General features: G+C 46.4%; 1 pseudogene; it reads right to left on the bottom strand.

Annotated features, from left to right (window-relative positions):
- Positions 1-1983: 1983 nt before the first annotated feature.
- Positions 1984-4778, bottom strand: LOC134346474 (probable G-protein coupled receptor 139; annotated as a pseudogene).
- Between the last annotated feature and the right edge of the window lie 22514 nt (positions 4779-27292).

Genomic DNA, 27292 nt, shown 5'->3' with positions numbered 1-27292 from the left:
TTTGAGACAGGCACTGGGGTGTGAAAATTGCTAGATGCAGATGATGGAACTTTGTAGACTTGACTTAGAAATGTCAACTTTACTGTATATTCGATGAAATTAACAATGAAAATTTTTAATGATTGCCAAGTATATGAAAAATTAAGATTTCAGTAGCTAAAGAACAAGTTATATCTTTTGTAAATGGGATTAATAGACCTGTAGTTGATTTGATATAAAATCGACGAACACTGAAAGGTGACAGTGGTAAGATTTCCAGCAACGTGGCTGACATGGAAGCACGATATCAGAAAATAATTGATAAATGTAAAGGAACATTAAATAATCTCGGTTATCTCTGTGGATACTCTGGGGTGCTATATGAAAATCATTGTTGACCATTTTCATTGGTATAATTGGATCTGTTCCTGATTATGACTGTGTGCCTTATGTATTAGCCTCATCGTCAACTTTAATATGTGAGGGTGTGATACCAACATGGCTTTAAAATTGTAATTGTTTTCTGGTGTGGTGAAGTCGTCTCCAGTTTCGTCTTTAGTGGTTGAAATGGGCCAACTACAATTGCGGACATTGCAGTAGATGTTAACACACTGGATTAATTTGACGGGACAACGAAATGATCATCCATTGAAGTTGTGTTAGAGAACTTTAGAGTGTTTATAGATTTTGGAGGCTGGGATCTTAACACGCTGGGAAGACGGAATTGTCCAATTACGCAATATGCCCCACTGTCACGTTCTCTGAAAGCCCACTTGTCCTGCCTATGCATAGCTTAAATCAGATCAGATATTTTAATAAAGTCTAAAGATTCTGTTATGCCTGAGGGTCTGTTGGTTTATCAGTATATTAAGGAAAATTGGAATGATATGTTCACTATTGATGCAGAAGAATCAAAAGGCAACTTAACTGGGTTATGGTGTGGCTGTCTTTGTGCCTGAATGAATCACAGGTAACGATAACAAAACAACTTACCAGTCATTTATCGGTATACAGTATAATTTCTTGCCATAATTGTAGGCTTACAGTGAATGGAGGATACATATAAAGTTATAAACACTATAATTTGTTCAGATTCCTTTTTGGATTTGATGAGTCCTAAAATAGGTTATTCTTGCAGTCGGTCAGATTAACTGTTGGAAACTCATCAAACATTATTTCATACGCAAAGTATTGATTTATATACCCACTTTATATGGGTTCCTGCACTTAGAGGTTTAGTTACGAAAGCTGTTCAAATTTCAACTGCGGATTAAATCCTTCCACCTAGCAAATCAGAAGGGGTTAGTGGCGTTAAGAATTATAGCAAGACAGTGGAATAATGAGCATTAAAGGAGACACATTAACTTAATACATAACTTCTAGGTTCATGGGTGAAAAGGGTAAAATAAGAAGGGAAGGAATTATATAGACATGACTTAAAATGGCCATTCTGTGCTTAATTGTTCCTTATACAGTGTTGGAAAACATCATTCAGCGTCGTGCAGATTTATTAATTGTGATAGAGTTGAACACGCTATTTCAGGGTGAAGCATATCTCGCAGAAAGAAATTAAATGTGGGCTTTATTACAGTCTTTATTACAGTCATAGGTTTAACTTAATAACTTTTTTTTAAATTATGGGAGTGACTTCAATTTAATTCACAGTATTGTGTTTCGTTACATACAACCTATAGGGTTTGTTTTAGTAATTTTGCTTGCATTAGAAAAAAAAAGAAGCAGTGTGTTTTGTTTCCCAATTCTCTACACCACACTCCAGGCCAGTTGATAGCGGGAATGCTCCTATAAGGTCAAGTGTCAACAGCCGTGTATCCAAAGTCCACCCTGTTTCTTCACTTTAGCCAATCATTCAAGGGGAAGGCGGAGACTGTTGTGATTGACATTGATTAGTCAACCAGAATTAGACTTGACCCCCGCCGTCTTGTAGCAATGTCAGGCTGTGAGCTGGGTGGGCGAGAATGCGAATAAATGGACATATCCACATTCCAATGTGTGGGTGGGCGGTACTCCAGTGTCGTTCTTTGACTGCATCTCCAGCACAGTGCTTTACCTCTCTCCACACACAAACTATCCCAATGTCCCGGAGCTGCCGGTCGATGGGACAATACGGCCGGGAATAACACCTGGGAATTAAGGCGGTGAATGTGATAAGCTGGTCACCGGACTGGAGACACTGCGGCCGCCTTTGGCTTATGCTCAGGACATGGCTTTATGAATGAACTGAAGCACCGAGGTGACCGGATATTTCACCGCGTTGATCACCTGCTCCCTGAATTTCGACTGAGTCACCGCGTAAATAAATGTGTTGGTGCAGCAACTGAAATCCCTCAGGAAACCCCCGACATAATGAAAGATCCGTTCAGAATCAGTGAAATCGTGTCCTGTTTCTGAGACCTGATAATATATGACATTGATCACCAGTATCATCCATAGGAGATGAAATTGCCAGACAGGGTGAAGAGTAAAACCACAGACCTCCTCCTGCTCTCCATCTCAGGGTCACTGCGGTTCTCCCCCTTGCTCTGACCCTTCAGCCCCTTACGGACCCGACTGGCCATTAAAATGTGTCTGACTGTCAGAGCGTTGAGCAGCAGGATCCCAGCGAAAGGGAGGGACGGAGTTAGAACCGTATCGAGCCAGTCATAACCTATCCACACGGGGTCAGTGAAATATTTGTCCATGGGTTTACAGAACCACGGTACATTGTCGATGATCATCCAGGGTTCCCACATGAAGTATCGGGGAACGTTTTTCAGACAGAACAGTACGCCGGTTGTTGTTAGAACCACAGCCGCAGTTTTCCCGGTGCAGTATTTCGTTTTCAGTTTCGGGCAGCAAATGGCAACAAACCGATCAAAGGTGAAAGTGACGGTGAACCAGACAGAACAGCGTGTGGTGTATTTGACAGTACATTGATAACACTGCACACAGGGGTGATGCTGAGAAAACTCCCCGGGAAGTAATACCAATTGATCCGATATAAAATGACCTCGGTGACAATGGTCAATAGATCCGCCGCTGCCATGGCCACCAGGTAGAGAGTGGTGCAGGTAGAGAGGCCGCTCCTTCCCCGGGACAGGATCACAATCGCCACTAAATTCACTGGAGGGAGGGAGAGAGAGAGAGAGAGAGATACGGGATCGGGTTTCAACTACAGATCAATAGCACAATAACACACCGGTACACTGCTTCTGACCTGCTATCTTCAGTGTAGAGATAAGATGATGTGTGGGCAGTCGTTGGCGATAAAAAAAAACGAGCTGCATGAACAACAACGATCGGTGCTCATTCCGATTCCAGTCGCTGATGGGGCCAGTTTCACAGATTCAACCGTGACTGATCAGGCCACTGGAATCTTTGCCTCTGAATGGGCCGAGAAGGGATAAAGCGGGAAGCAACACACACAGAATACTGGAGGAACACAGCCGGTCAGGCCGCATCTACGGAATTGAATAAGCTCTCGTTTCGGGCCAAGACCCGTGTTCAGGACGAAGCGCCGCCCTAATTTACGTCGGAAGTCAGAGCGAAAGCAGGAAAACCTACTACGCAGAGGCTGAGTGGCTCCGTTAATAGATTAATTGTACAGCGCAGTTTAGTTTGATAACACGCGATATCAGATCCGTTGACACTGGTACAGGTGATCTGACCCAATTATTGACGAACAGGCCGTTGGGCCCCAATATGACAGACTTCACAGGGAGACGTGATTCTCCCTGATCAAAAATCCAGAGACCCCCTCCCAGTCACATCTTCCCGGAAAGCTGCCTCTCCCCACCTCTAGGACAAATCTGGACAAATTCCAATTAAAACCCTCCCTGTCACACCTTCCCAGACAGGTGACGGTTTCCAGAACTGGGTCATTTCTGGACAGGCTGTCAGTAAAGGCTTGGCGTTCGAGTCAATCACGTGAGGGAGAGGTTTACTTCCGCTTGTCATTAAATATGAGGAATCAGAATGTTAAATTGACAGGATCGATATCGCTGATGGATATTTGTGCATTGATCATCAAGACCGAGACTTTTCTACAGGACGAAGCGGTGCCCCAGTTTACGACGCGTCTCAGAGGGAAAGCAGGAACAACTTAGTAACCTGAGACTGAGTGGCTCCGTTCATGGATTAATTCTACAGCGCAGTTCAATTCGATAACTCTCGTCAGCAGATCCGTGGACACTGGTTCAGATGATCAGACCCAATTATTGACCGACAGGCAGTGTGATCTGACTGTGACAGACTCTACAGGGAAACATGAAACACAGGACCAGGGGTTCTCTATGTTCAATAACTCAAAAACAGTGAACTTTACAATGTAAACGCCTCCCAGTCACAGCTTGCGGGAGAGCTGCCTGTCCCCACACAGGGACAACTCCGGACAAGGTGTCATTGAATGGAAGAACAACGTTCGAGTCGATCCCGTGAGTGAGATCAGAGACAGGAGTTTAGTTCCGCTTGTCATTAAATATGAAAAATCAGAGTGTTGAACTGACAGGATCAATATCTCTGATGGATATTTGTACAATCATCATCATCATGTTCGAAACTTGTAAAACGATGATTAGCAGCTTCACACTGTTAACATATAGAAATACCAAACATGAATTACTCTGCTCACTCACCAGGATCTCCAAAGACGGCAATGAACACGTACAATATTTTCTGTACACTCCAGCACCTATCAAACATTGCAGACATTTTCTCTGTCCAGTGATCTGTTCCCCTGTGCTACAGGGGATGGCTCGGAATGAAATGTTGAGGCAGCAAATGCCTGGGGTTTTTAATAGCATTTAGTGACTCCAGAGGGACGGATTTCAACAGATTTAAAAATAGAGGTTTTAAGTTTTTTAGAAACTGATTACATAAGTCAGGTACTATCTCTGGGATGTGAGATTGTGATGAATTTATTGAATTACTATGTGGAACATTTGTGGGTGATAGTTTGCCACAACAAACGTTACTGAATTTTTGAGGTGTTTTATCAATTAAATGTGCTTCCAATGTAAATATGTACTTCCAAAGAACCATTTGTCAGACACAGAATACTGAAATGAATTACGTCTTTGTAGCATGTGAAATTGTGTTGAATCGGCTACCGTTACCATTCTCCTCAAGAGTATAAAATCTTGGTGTAGTTTGAGTGTGGAGGACTCTACCGAGAGTGTACCCAAGAAAATGATTGTTTGTGATAATAAATAGGTATCCGTTTGCCTCGGGAGACCATGGATTTGCAGGCCTGGGCAAGGTTGTATGGAAGACCGGCAGTTGATCATTCTGCAAGTCTCCCCTCTCCACGCCACCGATGTTATCCAAGGGAAGGGCATTAGGACCCATACAGCTTGGCACTGGTGTCGTCGCAGAGCAATGTGTGGTTAAGTGCCTTGTTCTTGGCCAAGGCTCGACCGAGCGACCTTCAGATCACCAAACAAATGCCTTAACCACTTGGCCACGCGCCAACACTGAAAATAAATAAACACTTTTATATCCACTAAACCCTGCAACTGTTTCAGTGACTTAGTCACAGTCAGAACATTTGGGGGCTCGACAGGACTCACCCTAACCCTAACCCATTAAACTGAGCAGTTTAATGTGGGGTGATTATGTTTTAAAATATCATCCTGTATGTGTAAAAGAAAACAGCGCAGTGCTGGAGAGGCGGATAAGAAAGTGTAGTTGTGTGTGTTTGTGTGTGTGTATGTGTGTGTGTCTGTCTATGTGTGTTTTTGTCTGTCATTGTGCTTCTGTGTCTATGTGTGGGTAGACACATTGCCTCTGCCTGACTATACTCGAATTCAGATTATCTCCCTTAGTTCAGTATCTTCCTATCTGTCTCCGCAAACTGCAGATACTCTCGAGCTCTCATTTCAAAGACCTCACAAAATGGCTGTCCGAACCATAAAAATCAAGACAGATCAATCTTGCGTTTCGTCACAGCGCTAAATCAGTAGTCAACCGCATGTGTTATCCCCGAGAAAGAATCATTTCAAATTGATTGCTGAACGTCTGCATCGACATAAGACAACAGCAAGAACAAATTTCAACGTTCAAAGTTCCTACTGAGTCCTTATGGGTGGAGCTGAGAAACAGGAAAGGTATGGCCACATTAGTGGGATTGTATTACAGACCACCCAATAGTCAACGAGACTTGGAAGAGCAAATCTGCAGAGAGATAGCAGGCAACTGCAGGAAACATAAAGTTGTGCTGGTAGGGGATTTTAATTTTCCATACATTGATTGGGACTCCCATACTGTTAGGGGTCTAGATGGTTTAGAGTTTGTAAAATGTGTTCAGGAAAGTTTTCTAAATCAGTATATAGAGGGAACAACTAGAGGGGATGCAATATTGGATCTCCTGTTAGGAAACGAAAAAGGGGGCAAGTGACGGAAGTCTGTGCAGGGGAGCACTTTGGTTCCAGTGATCATAACACCATTAGTTTCAATTTGATCATGGACAAGGATAGATCTGGTCCTAGGGTTGAGGTTCTGAACTGGAAGAAGGCCAAATTTGAAGAAATGAGAAAGGATCTAAAAAGCGTGGATTGGAACAGGTTGTTCTCTGGCAAAGATGTGATTGGTAGGTGGGAATCCTTCAAAGGGGAAATTTTGAGAGTGCAAAGTTTGTATGTTCCTGTCAGGATTAAAGGCAAATTGAATAGGAATAAGGAACCTTGGTTCTCAAGGGATATTGCAACTCTGATAAAGAAGAAGAGGGAGTTGTATGAAATGTATAGGAAACAGGGGGTAAATCAGGTGCTTGAGGAGTATAAGAAGTGCAAGAAAATACTTAAGAAAGAAATCAGGAGGGCTAAAAGAAGACATGAGGTTGCCTTGGCAGTCAAAGTGAAGGATAATCCAAAGAGCTTTTACAAGTATATTAAGAGCAAAAGGATTGTAAGGGATAAAATTGGTCCTCTTGAAGATCAGAGTGGTCGGCTTTGTGCAGAACCAAAGGAAATGGGGGAGATCTTAAATAGGTTTTTTGCGTCTGTATTTACTAAGGAAACTGGCATGAAATCTATGGAATTGAGGGAATCAAGTAGTGAGACCATGGAAACTGTACAGATTGAAAAGGAGGAGGTGCTTGCTGTCTTGAGGAAAATTAAAGTGGATAAATCCCCGGGACCTGACAGAATGTTCCTTCGGACCTTGAAGGAGACTAGTGTAGAAATTTCGGGGGCCCTGGCAGAAATATTTAAAATGTCACTGCCTACGGGTGAAGTGCCAAAGAATTGGAGAGTGGCTCATGTTGTTCCGTTGTTTAAAAAAGGATTGAAAAGTAATCCTGGAAATTATAGGCCGGTGAGTTTAACGTCAGTAGTAGGTAAGTTATTGGAGGGAGTACTAAGAGACAGAATCTACAAGCATTTGGATAGACAGGGGCTTATTAGGGAGAGTCAACATGGCTTTGTGCGTGGTAGGTCATTTTTGACCAATCTGTTGGAGTTTTTCGAGGAGGTTACCAGGAAAGTGGATGAAGGGAAGGCAGTGGATATTGTCTACATGGACTTCAGTATAGCCTTTAACAAGGTCCCGCATGGGAGGTTAGTTAGGAAAATTCAGTCGCTAGGTGTACATGGAGAGGTGGTAAATTGGATTAGACATTGGCTCGATGGAAAAAGCCAGAGAGTGGTGGTAGAGAATTGCTTCTCTGAGTGGAGGCCTGTGACTAGTGGTGTGCCACAGGGATCAGTGCTGGGTCCATTGTTATTTGTCATCTATATCAATGATCTGGATGATAATGTGGTAAATTGGATCAGCAAGTTTGCTGATGATACAAAGATTGGAGGTGTAGTAGACAGTAAGGAAGGTTTTCAGAGCCTGCAGAGGGACTTGGACCAGCTGGAAAAATGGGCTGAAAAATGGCAGATGGAGTTTAATACTGACAAGTGTGAGGTATTGCACGTTGGAAGGACAAACCAACGTAGAATATACAGGGTTAATGGTAAGGCACTGAGGAGTGTAGTGGAACAGAGGGATCTGGGAATACAGATACAAAATTCCCTAAAAGTGTCGTCACAGCTAGATAGGTTCGTAAAGAGAGCTTTTGGTACATTGGCCTTTATTAATCGAAGTATTGAGTATAAGAACTGGAATGTTATGATGAAGTTGTATAAGGCATTGGTGAGGCCAAATCTGGAGTATTGTGTTCAGTTTTGGTCACCAAATTACAGGAAGGATATAAGTAAGGTTGAAAGAGTGCAGAGAAGGTTTACAAGGATGTTGCCGGGACTTGAGAAACTCAGTTACAGAGAAAGGTTGAATAGGTTAGGACTTTATTCCCTGGAGCGTAGAAGAATGAGGGGAGATTTGATAGAGGTATATAAAATTATGATGGTTATAGATAGAGGGAATGCAAGCAGGCTTTTTCCACTGAGGCAAGGGGAGAAAAAAACCAGAGGACATGGGTTAAGGGTGAGGGGGGAAAAGTTTAAAGGGAACATTGGGGGGGGGCTTCTTCACACAGAGAGTGGTGGGAGTATGGAATGAGCTGCCAGACGAGGTGGTAAATGCGGGTTCTTTTTTAACATTTAAGAATAAATTGGACAGATACATGGATGGGAGGTGTATGGAGGGATATGGTCCCCGTGAAGGTCAGTGGGACGAGGCAGAAAATGGTTCGGCACAGCCAAGAAGGGCCAAAGGGCCTGTTTCTGTGCTGTAGTTTCTATGGTTTCTATGGTTTATTGTGAAAGTATCTATAAATAAAACAACTTTGGGTGTCGTCACACCTCCAAATCCTGAGAACCCTGAAATAACTGCGCACCACAAAATCCATGAGTATGCTCCAAAACCAGCGATTTCCCAAAATCCGTCTGCACCCTCAAATCCGCCGATATCCCAGCACACACGTAAATCCTCCCGCACACCCAAATATGCCTGCACCCTGAAATCCCTGTGCACATCCATCATTGTGTGCCTCCCCACATCCACCGCCACTCCAAAATCCACGTGCACCCCAATATTCACTTACAAGCACCGATTTCTGTGGATATCCCCAGATCACTGTGCTCCCGAATGTTCTCCAAAACACCCCTAAATCAGCTGATACTATCAACTCCGTGCGCAACCCCGTAGCTGCCGACACCCCCATATGCACATTAGATTATCCCAGCGGAAGAATCATTTGTAACAATTCACAAAATAGCTGCTTCCACCTTAAGTCAAATAACAAGAACAAAGTTCAAGCTTCAAAGTGCATTTATTATTGGAGTATCTATAAATGAAACACCGTTAAGATTCATCTCATCCCCAATTCCGAGTGCATCCGTAAATTTACTGACGCACCCAAATCTGTGCACAACCCCAAATCCCTGTGCACCCGCAATGCTGCTGACGTCCCCTCATGCACATCCGATTATCCCAGAGCAAGAATCATTTCAAACAGTTCACAAAATAACTGCCTCCATCTTAAAAAGGTCATGGTTTAACTGCATTCATTATTAAATTATCGATGTGTGCCTGCATCTCTGCATGTTTATATGCGTCCGCATGTGTGTCTGTCCGTCTTTGTCACAATGGGAGGCGTCGGGAACGGAGCCAAATGCAAGACACAGACACTGAAGTACAAGGAACCGGACTTGACTGGAGTAGGGACGTGACAGGATACAGACAAGGAGCAGGGACAAGAACGCAGACTAGGGCTCGGAAAGCGGAACCTGAACAAGGAACAATGCACTAGGAGCCTCGACTTGGGATCCGAGCCAGAGACTGGACAAGGACCCTGAACCTGGGTCTTGCCCCGGGCTCGCGCCCCAGAACCAGGCAAGGACATGACATGACTACAGGACAGGATGCGGCTGGGGTCTTAGCTCTTGAGGCTTGATGTTGGAGTCTTGGCTCTTGAGGTTTGAGCTACAGGCTGGCGTCTTGGCTCTTGAGGCTTGGAGGCTGGCGTCTTGGCTATTGAGGCTGCAGGCTGGCTGCTGGGGTCTTGGAATGCGGAGGCTGATAACTCAGAGGCTGGAGCTCGAAGACAAACTGGGCACTGTACATCAACATAGAGCCGGGACTCATCTTTAACACGACAGTAACATGAGACTGGACAGAATATAGACATAGAGCCGGGACTTATCCTTAGACAAGCCGGGACTCATCTTCATCTCCACACCAAGGTGGGACAGGTCCATCCGTCGGGAAACGGCAGAACGGCCGGACTTACCCAACAGAGGCAAAGACAAGACAAGAAAAGACAGGACCCCCTCAGGGCAACGGCAGAACGGCCCGACATACCCCACGGAGGCGAGGAGAAGACAAGACAGATACCCCCGCAGGGCAACGGTAGAACGGCCTGACTTACCGCACCGAGGCGAGGGCAAGACATATCCCCCTACAGGGCAACGGCAGAACAGCCTGACCTGCCCCCTAGAGGCAAGGACAAGACAAGACAAACACCGAAAACGACAGACAGTTCCATCTCTGCATCGGGGTTGCTCCGAGTCGCAGTTACGGCCAGCAACCTCAGATGGCTATGGAAACAGTCGGATCCCTACTTAGCTCGGAGTTGCTGGCAGCCACTCAGCTGGCCCGTGAAACAGCCGAATCCATACCGCAAAGACAGCTCTGACAACCGACAGGAAGGCTCCATGAAGCGATGGATCTCCAACGCGGCCTAAAGATGGCAAGTGGCCACTCTAGCCTTCCACTGGCAGGTTGCTCCCAGGGGATCTTGACAAGACAAACCAGCAGCTCATACTCGACCCCAAAGTCACTTATATTCCAAGCCCCAAGATAGGAATCAGGTGCCTATGATTAACTCCACCAAACAAGGGACAGCTTGAAGTCTCGGAGTCCAGAGCCGACGGACCAGACCCTGAACCGGAATGCTGACTTCAAGGACCGGACCATGACAGTCTTCTTGTGAGTCTGTGTGGGTTTGTGTCAGAGACCATCTGGCAGACAGCGCTCGGTCTTTATCCTGACGGCGTAGTCACTGAGAAACCTTGGCTACTGCAGAAGAAGCCCTTCTGGATGACTGTACACTGTTTCAGGGAACTATATAGCATTGTATTGTTTATAAGGGATACAGAAATTTCACGGACTTATATCTGAATAGGGGAGAACTCGGACAGTCTCCACTCAATACATTTGAGGAGGTTTAGCAGTGAATTAAAGTGTGAACCTATGAGGAGCGTTTGATGGCTCCGGGCCTGAACTCGTTGAGTTTTGAAAGATGAGGGAGATATCACATTGATATCTATCGAGTTCTGAATGCACTCAGAGCACAGTGGAGAGCTGGGGAAGCAGATGTGAAAGTGTTGATGTGTTTCAGTGTATGTGGATATGAGGGTGGATTTGTGCTTTTATCTACTTGTGTGCATGTGGCTGTCTTTGTCTGTATTCTCTTCAACAACTTTAAAATCCCTTGCCCTTTTACCAATTGAGTCCGTATCGAATTGTTATTCTGCCGAGTCCCATATCTGCACCTTCACCATAGCCCTCAATACCACTCCCATCCATGTACTATCCACACTTCTCTGCAATGCAATCAAACACACATCCATCTCCTCCAATGACAGCTCTTCCAAGACCAGCAATACCCTCTGTGCAGAAAAACCCAGTCAGATTCCCCTGAAACACTTTTTCACCCTTAAACTGCAACGTCTATTTCCAGTCTCACCCAACATCAGTAGAAAAATCCTGCCTGCATTTACCATGTGTATAAAACTCCTAATTTTGCATACCGTTATGAAATCTCCCGTCATTTTCCAGTTCTGATGACTAAAGTCCTAAACTACTCAACCTCTCCCGATAACACAGCTCCTCAAATCCCAGCAAAAGTATTGTAAATTTCCACTGCAGTCTTTCAATTGTATTGTTATTTTTTCCTGTAGCAAGTAACAAGAACTGCACACAATACTCTAGATTAGGCCTCACCAATGTCTTATACCACTTCAACATAACATCCCATCTTTTTTAGTCAGCACTTTGATTTATGATATTATGAAAAGCTCTTTATTCGACCCTATCTACCTGTGACACCATTATGAATCGCATGATCCCAGATCACTCCGTCCTACCATACCCGCCGCTGCCCTACAGTTCGCCGTGTCGTTATGCACCGGAATCTGGGTTCACCCCCAAACTACTGATATCACCTACATATAAAATTAGATTAGCCCAGTGTAAGAATCATTTCTGTCAGTTCATGAATGGCTGCCTACACTATGAAAGATAGAACGAAGTTGAAAATTCAAAATGCATTGTTCTATAAATGAAATGCCCTTGAGATTCAACCGACGTCCACATCTACAGACAATTCAAATCTCAGAGAACCCTAAAATCCGCACGCAAGAAGAAATCCGTGTCCTATATCTTTTCTATTTTCAACCTCTCACTGCTAAGGGGAGAAGTTCTCACAGCCTACATCTGTTTATCCCCAAATTCTCTGTGCATCGCTGAACTCACCGACACCTCCAAATAAGTGTGCGTCCGAAAATTCGCTGTATATAAATACAGTGGCGTGCAAAAGTTTGGGCATTGCTGCTCAAAAATTCAGTTACTGTGAATAGCTAAGCGAATAATAGATGACCTGTTTTCCAAAAAAATGTGCTGGCATTGGAAAAGTTTCAGAGGGGGTTCACAAGAATGATTCCCGGAATGAAAGGGTTATCATAAGGTATTTGGCGTCCCTGTCCCAGACCCTTCCACACCTTCGGGGCACTTTCTTCGCCGTCTGTAATGGACCTGCCCGTTATTTCATCCTCCGTCGGATCCACGCCTGCAATCGCCGTTTTTTTCATTTGTCATGTTAGGCAAGGATCGCAAGATCTTACATCTGCAGACGCCAGAACCTGCTGGCCCCGACGCTAGCAGGCATGAACTTCAGATTGTGGCTCCTGCCATTCATCTCGCCGGCTCCAACACCCCAAAGCATACTCAAAACCCGGACTCCAGCAACGACCATGGACACCTTCAAGGCGATTGCGCAACCACCAACTGCAACTCCAGCACTGAACTCCAGGCCGGGTCTTTATGTGCCGCTATTGTGACTCCCCTCTCCCCTTCCCCCACCAATACTCTGCAACCTCGTCTCCCTCACATTCCATCATCTACTCCTGGGCCCTCAGAGGCTCCATCTTCCTCTCACCCCAACACTCCCCTCTCCACTGACACCCCCAGCCTTCCCCTCCCCCATTTGATCCCACTTCTCATCCGTGCCGGGTCTTTACCATCCCCTCTGACCTTCAACTCTCTGAGGCAGAGCGCTCTGTCCTCAGTAAGGGCTTCACCTTTGTCCCCCTTCGGCCGCACCTCAGCGAGTTCGGCGTACGTAGAAACATAGAAACATAGAAAACAGGTGCAGGAGTAGGCCATTCGGCACTTCGTGCCTGCACCGCCATTCAGTATGATCATGGCTGATCATCCAACTCAAAACCCTGCACCACCCTACCCTCCATACCCCCTAACCCCTTTAGCCACAAGGGCCATATCTAACTCCCTCTTAAATATAGCCAATGAACTGGCCTCAATTGTTTCCTGTGGCAGAGAATTCCACGGATTCACCACTCTCTGTGTGAAGAAGTTTTTCCTCATCTCGGTCCTAAAAGCCTTCCCCTTTATCCTGAAACTGTGACCCCTCGTTCTGGACTTCCCCAACATCGGGAACAATGTTCCTGCATCTAGCCTGTCCAATCCCTTTAGGATTTTATACGTTTCAATCAGATCCCCCCGCAATCTTCTAAATTCCAACGAGTATAAACCTAGTTCATCCAGTCTTTCATCATATGAGAGTCGTGCCATCCCAGGAATCAATCTGGAGAACCTTTTTTGTACTCCCTCTATGGCAAAGATGTTTTTCCTCAGATTAGGGGACCAAAACTGCACACAATACTCCAGGTGTGGTCTCACCAAGGCCTTGTACAACTGCAGTAGTACCTCCCTGCTCCTGTACTCGAATCCTCTCGCTATAAATGCCAGCATACCAGTCGCCTTTTTCACCGCCTGCTGTACCTGCATGCCCACTTTCAATGACTGGTGTATAATGACACCCAGGTCTCGTTGCACCTCCACTTTTCCTAATCGGCCACCATTCAGATAATAATCTGTTTTCCTGTTTTTGCCGCCAAAGTGGATAACTTCACATTTATCCACATTAAATTGTATCTGCCATGAATTTGCCCAATCACCTAACCTGTCCAAGTCACCCTGCATCCTCTTAGCATCCTCCTCACAGCTAACACTGCCGCCCAGCTTCGTGTCATCCGCAAACTTGGAGATGCTGCATTTAATTCCCTCATCCAAGTCATTAATATATATTGCAAACAACTGGGGTCCCAGCACTGAGCCCTGCGGTACCCCACTGGTCACTGCCTGCCATTCTGAAAAGGTCCCGTTTATTCCCACTCTTTGCTTCCTGTCTGCCAACCAATTCTCTATCCACATCAATACCTTACCCCCAATACCGTGTGCTTTAAGTTTGCACACTAATCTCCTGTGTGGGACCTTGTCAAAAGCCTTTTGAAAATCCAAATATACCACATCCACTTGTTCTCCCCTATCCACTCTACTAGTTACATCCTCAAAAAATTCTGTGAGATTCGTCAGACATGATTTTCCTTTCACAAATCCATGCTGACTTTGTCCGATCATTTCACCGCTTTCCAAACGTGCTGTTATCACATCTTTGATAACTGACTCTAGCAGTTGCCCCACCACCGATGTTAGGCTAACTGGTCTATAATTCCCTGGTTTCTCTCTCCCTTCTTTTTTAAAAAGTGGGGTTACATTAGCCACCCTCCAATCCTCAGGAACTAGTTCAGAATCTAAAGAGTTTTGAAAAGTTATCACTAATGCATCCACTATTTCTTGGGCTACTTCCTTAAGCACTCTGGGATTCAGACCATCTGGCCCTGGGGATTTATCTGCCTTTAATCCCTTCAATTTACCTAACACCACTTCCCTGGTAACATGTATTTCCCTCAGTTCATCCATCTCACTGGATCCTCTGTCCCCTACTATTTCCGTAAGATTATTTATGTCCTCCTTAGTGAAGACTGAACCAAAGTAATTATTCAATTGGTCTGCCATGTCCTTGCTCCACATAATCAATTCACCTGTTTCTGTCTGTAGGGGACCTACATTTGTCTTAACCAATCTCTTTCTTTTCACATATCTATAAAAGCTTTTACAGTCAGTTTTTATGTTCCCTGCTGACGCTGAACTCTTCTTCCACCGGCTCTGTCTCCGGGCCCACTTCTTCGGCAAGCACTCTCCCAACACCACCGATGACCCCTTCTCCCATCTTTAATCCTCCTCCGCTTCATGGACATCCCGCTCTGGTCTTCTGCCTGCTCTGGATCTCTTTATTGCTAACTGCGGACGGGACATCAACCGTCTCGACTTCATCACAACCTGTTCCCATTCCAACTTTACTCCTTCCGAACGCTCTGCTCTCCACTCCCTCCGGACCAATCCTAACCTTACTATAAAACCCGCCGATAAACGGGGTGCTGTTGTAGTCTGGCGTACTGACCTCTACCTTGCCGAGGCACAGCGACAACTCGCGGATACCTCCTCTTATTTACCCCTCGATCATAACCCCACTAAGGAGCACCAGGCCATTGTCTCCCACACTATCACCGACTTTATCCGCTCAAGGGATCTCCCACCCACTGCTACCAACCTTATAGTTCCCTACACCTCGCACTTCCCGTTTCTACCTCCTACCCAAGATCCACAAACCTGCCTGTCCTGGCAGACCTATTGTCCCAGCTTGCTCCTGCCCCACAGAACTCATTTCTGCATACCTCGACACGGTTTTATCCCCCCTTGTTCAATCCCTTCCTACCTATGTTCGTGACACTTCTCACGCTCTTAAACTTTTCGATGATTTTAAGTTCCCTGCCCCCCACTGCTTTATTTTCACCATGGATGTCCAATCCCTATATACTTCCATCCCCCATCAGGAAGGTCTCAAAGCCCTCCACTTCTTTTTGGATTCCATACCAAACCAGTTCCCCTCTACCACCACTCTGCTCCGTTTAGTGAAATTAATCCTTACATTTAATAATTTATCCTTTGTCTCCTCCCACTTCCTCCAAACTAAAGGTGTAGCTGTGGGCACCCGTATGGGTTCTAGCTACGCCTGCCTTTTTGTTGGCTTTGTGGAACAATCTACAAAGTATGTTCCAAACCTACTATGGTATCTGTCCCCCACATTTCCTTCGCTACATCGACGACTGCATTGGCTCTGCTTTCTGCACGCATGCTGAGCTCGTTGACTTCATTAACTTTGCCTCCAACTTTCACCTTACCTGGTCCATTTCCGAAACCTTCCTCCCCTTTCTAGATCTTTCTGTCTCTATCTCTGGAAACAGCTTATCTACTGATGTCTACTATAAGCCTACTGACTCTCACAACTATCTGGACTATTCCTCTTCTCACCCTGTCTCTTGCAAAAATGCCATCCCCTTCTTGCAATTCCTCCGTCTCCGCCGCATCTGCTCTCAGGATGAGGCTTTTCATTCCAGGACGAGGAAGATGTCCTCCTTTTTTAAAGAAAGGGGCTTCTCTTCCTCCACCATCAACTCTGCTCACAAATGCATCTCCCCCATTTCACTCACATCTGCTCTCACTCCATCCTCCCGCCACCCCACTAGGAATAGGGCTCCCCTAGTCCTCACCTACCACCCCACCAGCCTCCAGGTCCAACATATAATTCTCCGTAATTTCTGCCACCTCCAACGGGATCCCACCACTAAGCAAATCTTTCCCTACCCCCCTCTCTCTGCTTTCCGCAGGGAATGCTCCCTGCGCGACTCCCTTGTCCATTCCTCCCCCCCCCCCCCTCCACATCCCTCCCTCCTGGCATTTATTCTTGTAAGCGGAACAAGTGCTACACATGGCCTTACACTTCGTCCCTCACCACCATTCAGGGCTCCAGACAGTCCTTCCAGGTGAGGCCACACTTCACCTCTGAGTCGGCTGGGGTGATATCTGCGTCCGGTGCTCTCGATGCGGCCTTCTATACATTGTCGAGACCCGACGCAGACTGGGAGATCATTTCGCTGAACACCTACGCACTGTCCGCCATAGAAAGCAGGATCTCCCAATGGCCACACATTTTAATTCCACGTCCCATTCCCATTCTGATATGTCTATCCACGGCCTCCTGTAAAGATGAAGCCACGGTCCGGTTGGAGGAACAACACCTTGTATTCCGTCTGGGTAGCCTCCAACCGGATGGCATGAGCATTGATTTCTTTAAGTTCCGCTAATGCCCCACCTCCCCCTCGTACCCCGTTATTTATTTATATACACACATTCTTTCTCTCACTCTCCTTTTTCTCCCTCTGTCCCTCTCACTATACTCCTTGCCCATCCTCTGGGCTTCCCCCCCCCCATTCTTTCTCCCTAGGTCTCCTGTCCCATGATCCTTTCATATCCTTTTTACCAATCAACTGTCCAGCACTTGGCTCCATCCCTCCCCCTCCTGTCTTCTCCTATCATTTCGGATCTCCCCTTCCCCCTCCTACTTTCAAATCTCTTACTAGCTCTTCTTTCAGTTAGTACTGACGAAGGGTCTCTGCCCGAAACATCGACTGTACCTCTTCCTAGAGATGCTGCCTGGCCTGCTGCGTTCACCAACATTTTTTGTGTGTGTTACTTGAAATTTCAGCATCTGCAGATTTCCTCGTGTTTGCGAGGATATTTCCCATGGGGGGTGAGTCTAGGCAAAAAGGTTCAGCTTCACGATAGAGGCGCATCCATTTAAAACAGAGAATCGGAGAAATTTATTTTGCAGAGGGTGGTGAATTTTCTGTGGAGACTATCTCATTTGGATAGATTGGCAGAGCCTGATAGATTCTAGATTGAACACGGCATCAAAGGTTACAGAGAAATGGCCGGCGAGTTGAGAATCAGCCGAGCAGACGCGATGGACCAAATGGTCAAATTTTTCTACTATGTCTTATGACATTATGGTTATCAAGCCACCACTTTGAAGCATTCTGAGACTGAGCCCCGATACACCAACCAGCATTGACATCGATCAAGATTACATCTCAGGAGAAGTACACACAGCATAACCGGCCTGGCAAAGCTCCCTCACACGTACACAAGAAGGACTGGAAAATTGTAGGCAGAGCCTCAACAATGTACCCACTGTATTCCCACTGTAACCTGGAAACCATTCTCTTCAGGCAAAGAAATTTATTTCTTTAAACAACTCACATATATATGTCACGCATTGTCAACACATACTAGACATGCGGCGACACACTGCAACATACAAATACTTCAGTATGTACACACACACACACACACACATACAACACACACACACACACACACACACACAGACACACACACAGATACACATACACACACAGACACACACACACAGATACACATACACACTCACACACAGACACACACACACAGACACAGATACACATACACACTCACACACAGACACACACACACATACACACTCACACACACACACAGTATCAGAGTGCAATTAGGAATGAAATCTGCCGTCCTTACCTAGTCTGTCTGTTCTGTGCACTGAGCTGCCCTCTGACGTGACGTCACATCAGTTCACAGACAGACTCCAGGGTGAGATTCCTCAGGAGGATGATCTCGGAATGGCTTTGGCAGATGTTGAACCCATGGCCCACTTCTGCCATCTGCAAGACTAAGATGACTTCTTGAGCATGTCCCTTTTGTTTGTCCGCAATCCATCTATCTTTTTCCTAGTTGTGTACATGTCTAAATTTGTTTCAAAATATTTCAATTATACCGGTATCGACAGCGTCTGCTGACAGCAAATCCCATCTGCCCACATTCCTCTCTGTGAGAAAGGTACCTCTTCGGTCCCTCTCACCTTAAATCTGAGCCCTCTGGTTCTGTACTGCCATGTTCTGGAAAAATACTCTCACTTTATCTAAGACCCTTATGATTTTATATACCTCGAGAAGCGAAAACCCTCAACATCATGCACTCCAGAGAATTACCCAGCATATCCATTCTCCCTTTAACCCAAGCCCCTCAGTCCTGGTAAAATCCTCCTGAAGCTTCCTGTCCAGTATAATGACATCCTTCTCACAGTCGGGAAACAAGACATGCACACATTACCACCAGTGTGGTCTATCATCGACTTCAAAGGCCAGGCTTAATTTCACGTGGACAATGTCGAACAGGCTGATAAACACAGAACTGAAGGAGTTATATTTGAATGCACCAATATACAGAATAAGGAAGATGATATTGTAACGCAGGTAGAGATTGGCAGGTACAATGTTGTTGGCATCACTGAGTTGTGCTAGAAAGGAGATCCTGGCTTGAAGCTTAACATTCAAGGATACAGCTTTTATTCAAAGGACAGGCAGGAAGGCAGAGAGTTTGGGGAGGCTTTGTTTGTAAAAAAAAAGAAAAAAAAACTAAAATGAAATCCTGAGATGGAGGTTACATGGGAATGGAAGATGTGGAATCATTGTGGGTAGAGTGAAGAATCTGCAAGAATGAAAAAGACCCTGATGAGAACTATATACAGAACTCCAAATAGTAGCCAGGATACAAAAGTGATGCAAATTACAGCAGGAGATAGAGAAAGCATATAAAAAGGGCAAGGCGACAATAGGAATGGTGGATTCCAACATGCATATAGATTGGGCAAATCATGTTGGTGCTGCATTCCAAAGAAGGGGAATGCTTGGAACAGCTTCTGCTTGAGCACAATGGGAGAAAGACAATTCCAGACTGGAATTTGTATAATAATCCAGAAATGATTACAAAGCGTAAGGTAAAAGAAGCCTTAGGAAGCAGTGATCTTAAAATGATAGAATTCATACCACCAACACACATCGAAGTTGCTGGTGAACGCAACAGGCCAGGCAGCATCTCTAAGAAGAGGTACAGTCGACGTTTCAGGCCGAAACCCAAGGTTCTCGGCCTGAAATGTCGACTGTACCTCTTCCTAAAGATGCTGCCTGGCCTGCTGCGTTCACCAGCAACTTTGATGTGTGTTGCTTGAATTGCCAGCATTTGCAGAATTCCTGTTGTTTGCGAATTCACACCACAGTTTGAGACAGGGAAGATAAAGTCAGATGTATCAGCATTAGAGTGGTGCGAAGTTAAATACAGAGGCCTGCTGGAGGAGCTAATCAAAATAGATTGAAAAGAGACACGAGCAAGGATGATAACAGAACAGCAATGGCTGGAGTTTCCGGGGGTAATTTGGAAGGCACATTATAGAAATGTCCCGAAGATGAAGAAGTATTCTAAAGGGAGGAGGGGGTAACCGTGTTTGACAAGGGAAGTCAAAGGCAACAAAAACAAAAGAGAGGGCATACAATGTCGCAAACATTTACAGAAAAGTGGAGATATGAGGGAAAGCTTGCCGACAATACACAACATTACTTCCTACAAAACGAGATCCAATAGTATGAATGGCAGCGATGCTTCACTACCGGATGAACTCAATGCACGCTTGGAAAGGGAGAACACAAGTACAGCTGTGAAGATCCCTGCTGCACCTGATGACCCTGTGATCTTCGTCTCAGAGGCTGATGTCAGACTATCTTTAAAGAGCGGGAACCCTCGCAAGGCGGAACGTCCGGATGGAATACCTGGTAAGGCTCTGAAAACCTATGCCAACCAACTAGCGGGAGAATTGAAGGATATTTTCAACCTCTCACTACTAAGGGCAGAAGTTCTCACTTGCTTAAAAAGGCCACAATTATACCCGTGTGAATGAAGAATAATGTGGGCTACGTTAACGACTATGGTCCGGTAGCGCTCATCGACAGTGATGAAATGCTTTGAGAGGTTGGTTATGACTAAACTGAACTGCTGCCTCAGCAAAGACCAGGACCCATAGAATTGCAGATTGCATATCATAACAATAGGTCAACGGCAGACGCAATCTTCATCACTCTTTACACGGCTTTAAACCACCTAGACAACACAGACACCTACGTTAGGATGCAGTTCATCGACGATAGGTCAGCATTTAATAGCATCATTCCCACAATCCTGATTGAGAAGTTGAAGAACCTGGGCCTCTGTACTTCCTTCTATAAATGCATTCTCGATATCCTAACCACAAGACCACAGTCTGTGCGGATTGGTGATAACATCCTCCTCGCTGACGATCAACACTGATGCACCTCTGGGGTGTGTGCTTAGCCCACTGCTCTACTCTCTGTATACACATGACTATGTGGCTACGCATAGCTCAAATACCATCTGCAAATTTGCTAACGATACAACCATTGTTGGTAGAATCTCAGGTGGTGACTAGGTGTACAGGAGTGAGACATGCCAACTAGTGGAATGGTGCCGCAGCAACAACCTGGCACTCAACGTCAGTAAGACGAAACAGCTGATTGTGGACTTCAGGGAGGGTAAGGCGAAGGAACACATACTAATCTTCATAGAGGGATCAGAAGTGCAGAGAATGAACAGCTTCAACTTCCTGCGTGTCAAGATCTATGAGGATCTAACTTGGTCCCAACGTATTAATGTAGTCATAAAGAAGGCAAGACAGCGGTTATACTTTATTAGGAGCTTGAAACGATTTGGCATGTCAACAAATACGCTCAAAAACTTCTATAACTGTACCGTGGAGAGCATTCTGACCGCTGCTTCACTGTCTGCTATGGAGGAGCTACTGCACAGGACCGAAAGAAGCTGCAGAAGGTCGTAAATCTAGTCAGCTCCATCTTAGGCACTAGCCTACAAAGTACCCAGGACATCTTTAGGGAACGGTGTCTCAGAAAGGCAGCGTCCTTTATTAAGGACCTCCAGCACCCAAGGCATGCTCTTTATCTCATTGTTACCATCTAGTAGGATATACAGAAGCCTGAAGGCACACACTCAGGGATTCAGGAACATCTTCCCCTCTTCCATCGGATTCCTAAATGGGCATTGAAGCATTGGACACTACCTCACTTTTTGAATATGCAGTATTTCTGTTTTTGCACATTTTTAAAATAATCTATTCAATATACATAATTTACTTGTTGATTTATTATTATGTTTATTATTATTATTATTATTATTATTGTTGTTGTTGTTGTTGTCTCTGCTAGATCATGTATGGCATTGAACGGCCACTGCTAAGTTAACAAATTTCACGTCACGTGCTGGTGATCATAAACTTGACTCGGATTCTGGTTCTGATTCTGAATACAACAATGTAAACAGTAAAAGAGAGTTGAGAGTAAATATTGTGCCCCTGAAAATGATAGAGGAGCAGAGAAATGTGAGATAAAAACATTTCAGAGGTACTTCTTCTATATTTTCTCTCTATCCTCACTGTGGAAGATACTATCTGTATTTCAGATTGTGAAAATGTCAGGGGCAGAAATGGTATTACTAAGGATAAAGTGTATGGTACGATGTAAGTTCTGAAGGTAGATAAATCGCCCTGATCAGATGGACTACACCCGTGTGTTCTGAAAGAGGTTGCTGAAGAGAATGTGGAGGTACCGGTAACGATCAGTCACTACGTTCTAGATCATTCAAGATTACTAGAAGTTGCAAAGGTGACTTCACTCCTTAAGAAGGAAAGGAAAGGAAATTATAGGTGAGTTAGTCTGACTTCAGTGAAACAGTTGGCAATAGGCTACAAATGAAGTCGGGTGTCCTTGCGCAGGATTCCAGAAGGTTAGCTTGCAGTTTGAGTCAGTGGTAAGATCGGGAACGCAATGTTTGCATTCATTTCCAGAGGATTAGAATACAACAGCCAGGATGTAATGCTGATGTTTTATAAAGCATTGGTCAGACCACCTTGGAGTACTGTGAGAAGTTTTAGGCCCTTCATATATGAAAAGATGTGCTAATATTGGAGAGGGTCCAAAGGCTGTTCATGAGAATGATTCTGGGAATGAAAGGGTTAACATATGAGTAGCGTTTGATGGTTCTGAGCGTGTACTCACTGGAGTTCAGTAAAATGGCTGATTTATTATCCCTCTCAACACTATTCTCCAGCCTCCTCCCCTAAATTTTGACACTCTGACTAATCAAGAACCCATCAACTTCCGCTTTAAATATCAAACAGGAGAAAAGCAACACGGGTCCTGATGAAGGGTCTCGCCTGACATCCCTGAAACCTATCTGGGAGGGTGTTTCCATAGTCAGTGAGTCTAGGAACAGATAGCACAGCCTCCGACTAGAAGGATGTCCATTTAGAACAAAGCTGAGGAGGAATTCCTTTTGCCACATGATAGTGAATCTGCCACAGGCAGCTGTGGAGGCCAAATAATTGAGTATATTTAAAGCGTAAAACACACACAAATTGCTGGAGGAGCTCAGCAGCCCAGGAAGCATCTATGGAAAAGTCGATGGTTCGGGCAGAAACCTGTCATCAGGACCTGTGTTGCTTAAGGGTCTCTGCAAATTCTTCACCTGTCCGAATGAGGGGCTGTGGGTGTTGGGATTGGGAAAGGGGACAAAGGGATCCTTGTCTCCCACCTTTGTCCCCCTCTACCTTCTCCTTACGTCTACATATACAGTTCACCTACAGGCTTTCCTGTCACGGTCCCGATTGTTAGTTCTCTATCTTTCTCCTAATTTCCTTTGATTGCGCCACGGTTCCGACTGTTAATTTCCCATTTGCTTCTAATTCTCTTTGATGACGACATACTGGTTTCCATCAAGACCTGCAGCATAAGAACCCCGGGGTTACAACTACTAGTCTCCAGATCGTTGGTTTTGCCTGTGTGGTAATTAATGTTTCCCGGCCGCTTGGGACCGTATGTTCAAAGTTCTGCTCCAGTTTCAAGGTTTACCTATGAAACTCCGTCTCTCTGTGTCAAGGCTTCGTGTTTCAAGATCCCTCCTGTTTGCTGTTCAATGTTCACGTCCGCATAAGCATCCTAACTAAATCCCCATGCCTGTGTCGTGCACTTGGGTGCGCCTCTTTCGTTGCAACAGGACGATCTGGCCGCGATAGACCCCGCGGACACGAATACCCTGCAACAAGCCCTCGCCAGCCAGGGCTCCCCACTGGGTCTGCACGATCAGCTTCTCCGGGATGTCACGGAGAAACTCCATTCCCTGTCAGTGAACGTAACGAAGATCAGTGACCAGGTGGACAGTGTATCCACTCATGTTACCCCATCCATTCCTGGAACTCAGTATAACTAGCCCAGACAGCCTGTAGTGGCAACCACCTGCGTGTCAGCAACACTACCGCCAAGAGAGCCATACGTACCTGAATCAGAATACTACGCTGGGGATTTGGGGAAATGCCGGGCCTTCCTTCTGCAATGCTCCCTGGTGTTGGAACAGCAGTCATCCACGTACTCCACGGATAAGTCAACGATAGCGTGTATCATGGGGTTGTTGCGGGGAAATGACTTAGCGTGGGCTACAACTGTTTGGGATAATCAACCCGATATCTGCTCTTCTTTCCCCACCTTTATCGCGGAAATGAAAAAGATCTTTGATCACCACGTCCGTGGTAAAGATGCCCCTAAGCGTCTACCCACTCTAAGTCAGGGCTCACGCAGTGTTGCCGAATATTCCGTGGAGTTCCGGACGTTAGCGGCCGACTCGGGGTGAAACGATGAGGCGCTCCAAGGGGTATTTCGGAATGGTCACAACGTCATGGTGAAATACGAGTTGGCGGCAACTGATGACACCGACAGCCTGGATTCCTTGATCTCCCTAGCCACCAGGTTGGACAATCGTCTTCGAGAACGCAACAGGGAAAGAACTGGTCGTCCACCACCCTTGGCCACTCCACGGCACTTCTTACCGTTTCCCACTAGCACAAGCCTCTCTTCTTCTCCTGCTCCTAGAATAGCTGCCAACCCGGCCGTTTCCACCGCCCTGGGAGAGGAACCAATGCAAATGGGACGGAGCTGTCTTTCTCCCACAGAGCGACTGCGGGCATTGAGAGCTGGGGAGTGCCTCTATTGTGGCCAGTCCGACCACTTCCGTGTTACCTGTCCCCTTCGGCCAAAAGGGAAGGCTCGCCAGTAGAAAGGAGGACCGTGGTGAGCCAGACAACATTCCCTCTCGTCCCCCGAACCCGGATACAGATCCAAGCTACTTTACGTTACAATCAACAGTTCCTGCCTCTGTCATCTCTAGTGGACTCCGGCGCCGAGGGAAACCTTTTGGATGTAGACATAGCTTCCCGGGCCTGAATTCCTCGGGAGCCGTTGAGCACTTCTTTGAAAGCCCGGACACTGGACGGTAGACTTCTGGCCCGAGTCACACACTGCACACCACCCCTCTCTCTTATTCTCTCCTGAAGCCATCGGGAACAGGTACGATTTAACCTAATTTCCTCTCCTCAAGCTCCTATTTGTCTTGGGTACCACTGGTTAAGCCGCCATAATCCCACATTGACTGGTCCACCGGGAAGATAGTCAGCTGGAGTCTATTCTGTCATTCCACTTCTCTACAATCGGCCCTTTCCCTTGTGAAAGTCACCGCGACCTCGTCTGCCGCTGAAACCCCCGGCTTATCCAAGGCTCCAGCAGAGTACCACGATCTGGGAAAAGTGTTTAACAAACAACGGGCTCTTTCCCTGCCTCCACACAGCAGTTACGATTGCGCAATTGACCTTCTCCCCGCTGCCCCTCTACCCACCAGTCCGCTGCCCCGGCCAGAAAGGGAAGCAATGGAGGCTTACCAAAACGACTGTCTCGCAGCGGGCATTATCCAACCCACATCTTCTCATGTAGGCGCAGGCTTCTTCTTTGTGGAAAAGAAAGTCGTCTCACTGCGCCCCTGCATTGACTACCGGGGCCTGGATAGCATAACCATAAAGAATAAGTATCCACTGCCCCTTATCAACTCTGCTTTTGAACTCCTTCGCGGAGCACCATCTTCTGAAAGTTGGACCTACGATGTGCCTACCACCTGGTCAGGATGAGGGAAGGAGGTGAGTGGAAAACAGCTTTTAACAGCCCTCTTGGTAACTTCGAACACCTCGTCATGCCATTCTGTCTCACCAGTGCCCCCGTCGTCTTCCGAGCCCTGATAAACGATGTCCTCAGGTACTTTATTCACCGATTCATTTTTGTTTATTTGGACAACATTTTAATCTTCTCCTGCAGTCACCAGGAACACACCCACCATGTCCGTTAGGTTCTGCAGAGGCTTTGGGAGAACAAACTATTTGTTAAGGCTGAGAAGTGCGAGATCCATGACCCTTCTGTTAGTTTCTTTGGGTACATCATCGAGAGCGGGCAAGTGAGTGCGTATCCCGAAATGATCCGGGCTGTGGCGGACACTCATGCAGCTCCAGCGATGTCTTGGGTTCGCAAAGTTTTATCGTCGCTTCATCAGAGACTACAGCCGGGTGGCAGCGCCCCTCACTATACTCACCTCTCCTACGACCCCTTTTCACTGGACCCCCGAAGCGGACTCAGCCCTCTCGGAGCTGAAGGGGAGTTTCACCTCCGCTCCCATCCTGGTCCAGCCCGACCCCTCTCGCCAATTCATTGTGGAAGTCGACGCCTCCGACTCCGGGTAGGAGCCGTCCTCTCCCAACGCTCCGGCCAGACCAAAAACTCCATCCCTCCGCCTTCTTCTCTCGCCGTCTATCTCCCACCGAATGGAACTACGGCATAGGGAACCGGGAGTTACTGGCTGTCAAGCTCGCTTTGGAGGAGTGGAGGCACTGGCTTTAGGGAGCAGAGCATCCATTCATCGTCTGGATTGATTACAAGAATTTCGCATGCATCCAAACCGCCAAACGCTTGAATTCTCGCCAAGCCCGTTGGGCATTTTTTTTTTGGCCATTTTAGATTCACCCTCACCTATCGTCCCGGTTCCAAGAACGTGAAGCCAGATGCTCTCTCCCGTCAATACGTCTCCGAGGAGGGCCTTCCCAACCCCAAGACCGTCCTGTGTAATGGCTGCCCTCACCTGGGAGATCAAATCCATAGTCAAAGACTCAACCAGACCCAGGCAAGGGACCCCCCCCCCCCCGCCCAGTCGCCTCTTCGTGCCTGACTCTGTTCGGTCTCAGGTTCTCCAGCGGGGGCACATTTTTCGTTTCGGCTGCCAACCCGGAGTCGATCGAACTCTGTCCCTTCCGAACAGACATTTATGGTGGCCCTCCATGGACGCTGTCATCTGTTTCTTCGTCTCTGCCTGTTCAGTATGTGCCCGCGGAAAAGCCTCCCACCGACCACCTGCTGGGTGGCTTCGTCCCCGACCTATCCCTAGCCGCACTTGGTCACACATTGCGCTGGAATGTGTTACTGGACTACCCCCTTCACATGGGAACACTGCTGTACTCACCGTGGTGGACCGTTTCTCTAAAGCTGTGCACTTCGGAGCCCTTCCCAAACACCCTGCAGCCCGTGAGATAGCCGACCACCATGTTTTTCACGTC

The sequence above is a fragment of the Mobula hypostoma genome, chromosome 5 (genome assembly GCF_963921235.1).
Source record: "Mobula hypostoma chromosome 5, sMobHyp1.1, whole genome shotgun sequence".
In the NCBI taxonomy this organism is placed as follows: Eukaryota; Metazoa; Chordata; class Chondrichthyes; order Myliobatiformes; family Myliobatidae; genus Mobula; species Mobula hypostoma.
Note: the sequence above shows the minus strand (reverse complement) of the source record. Positions and strands in the feature narration are given on the sequence as shown.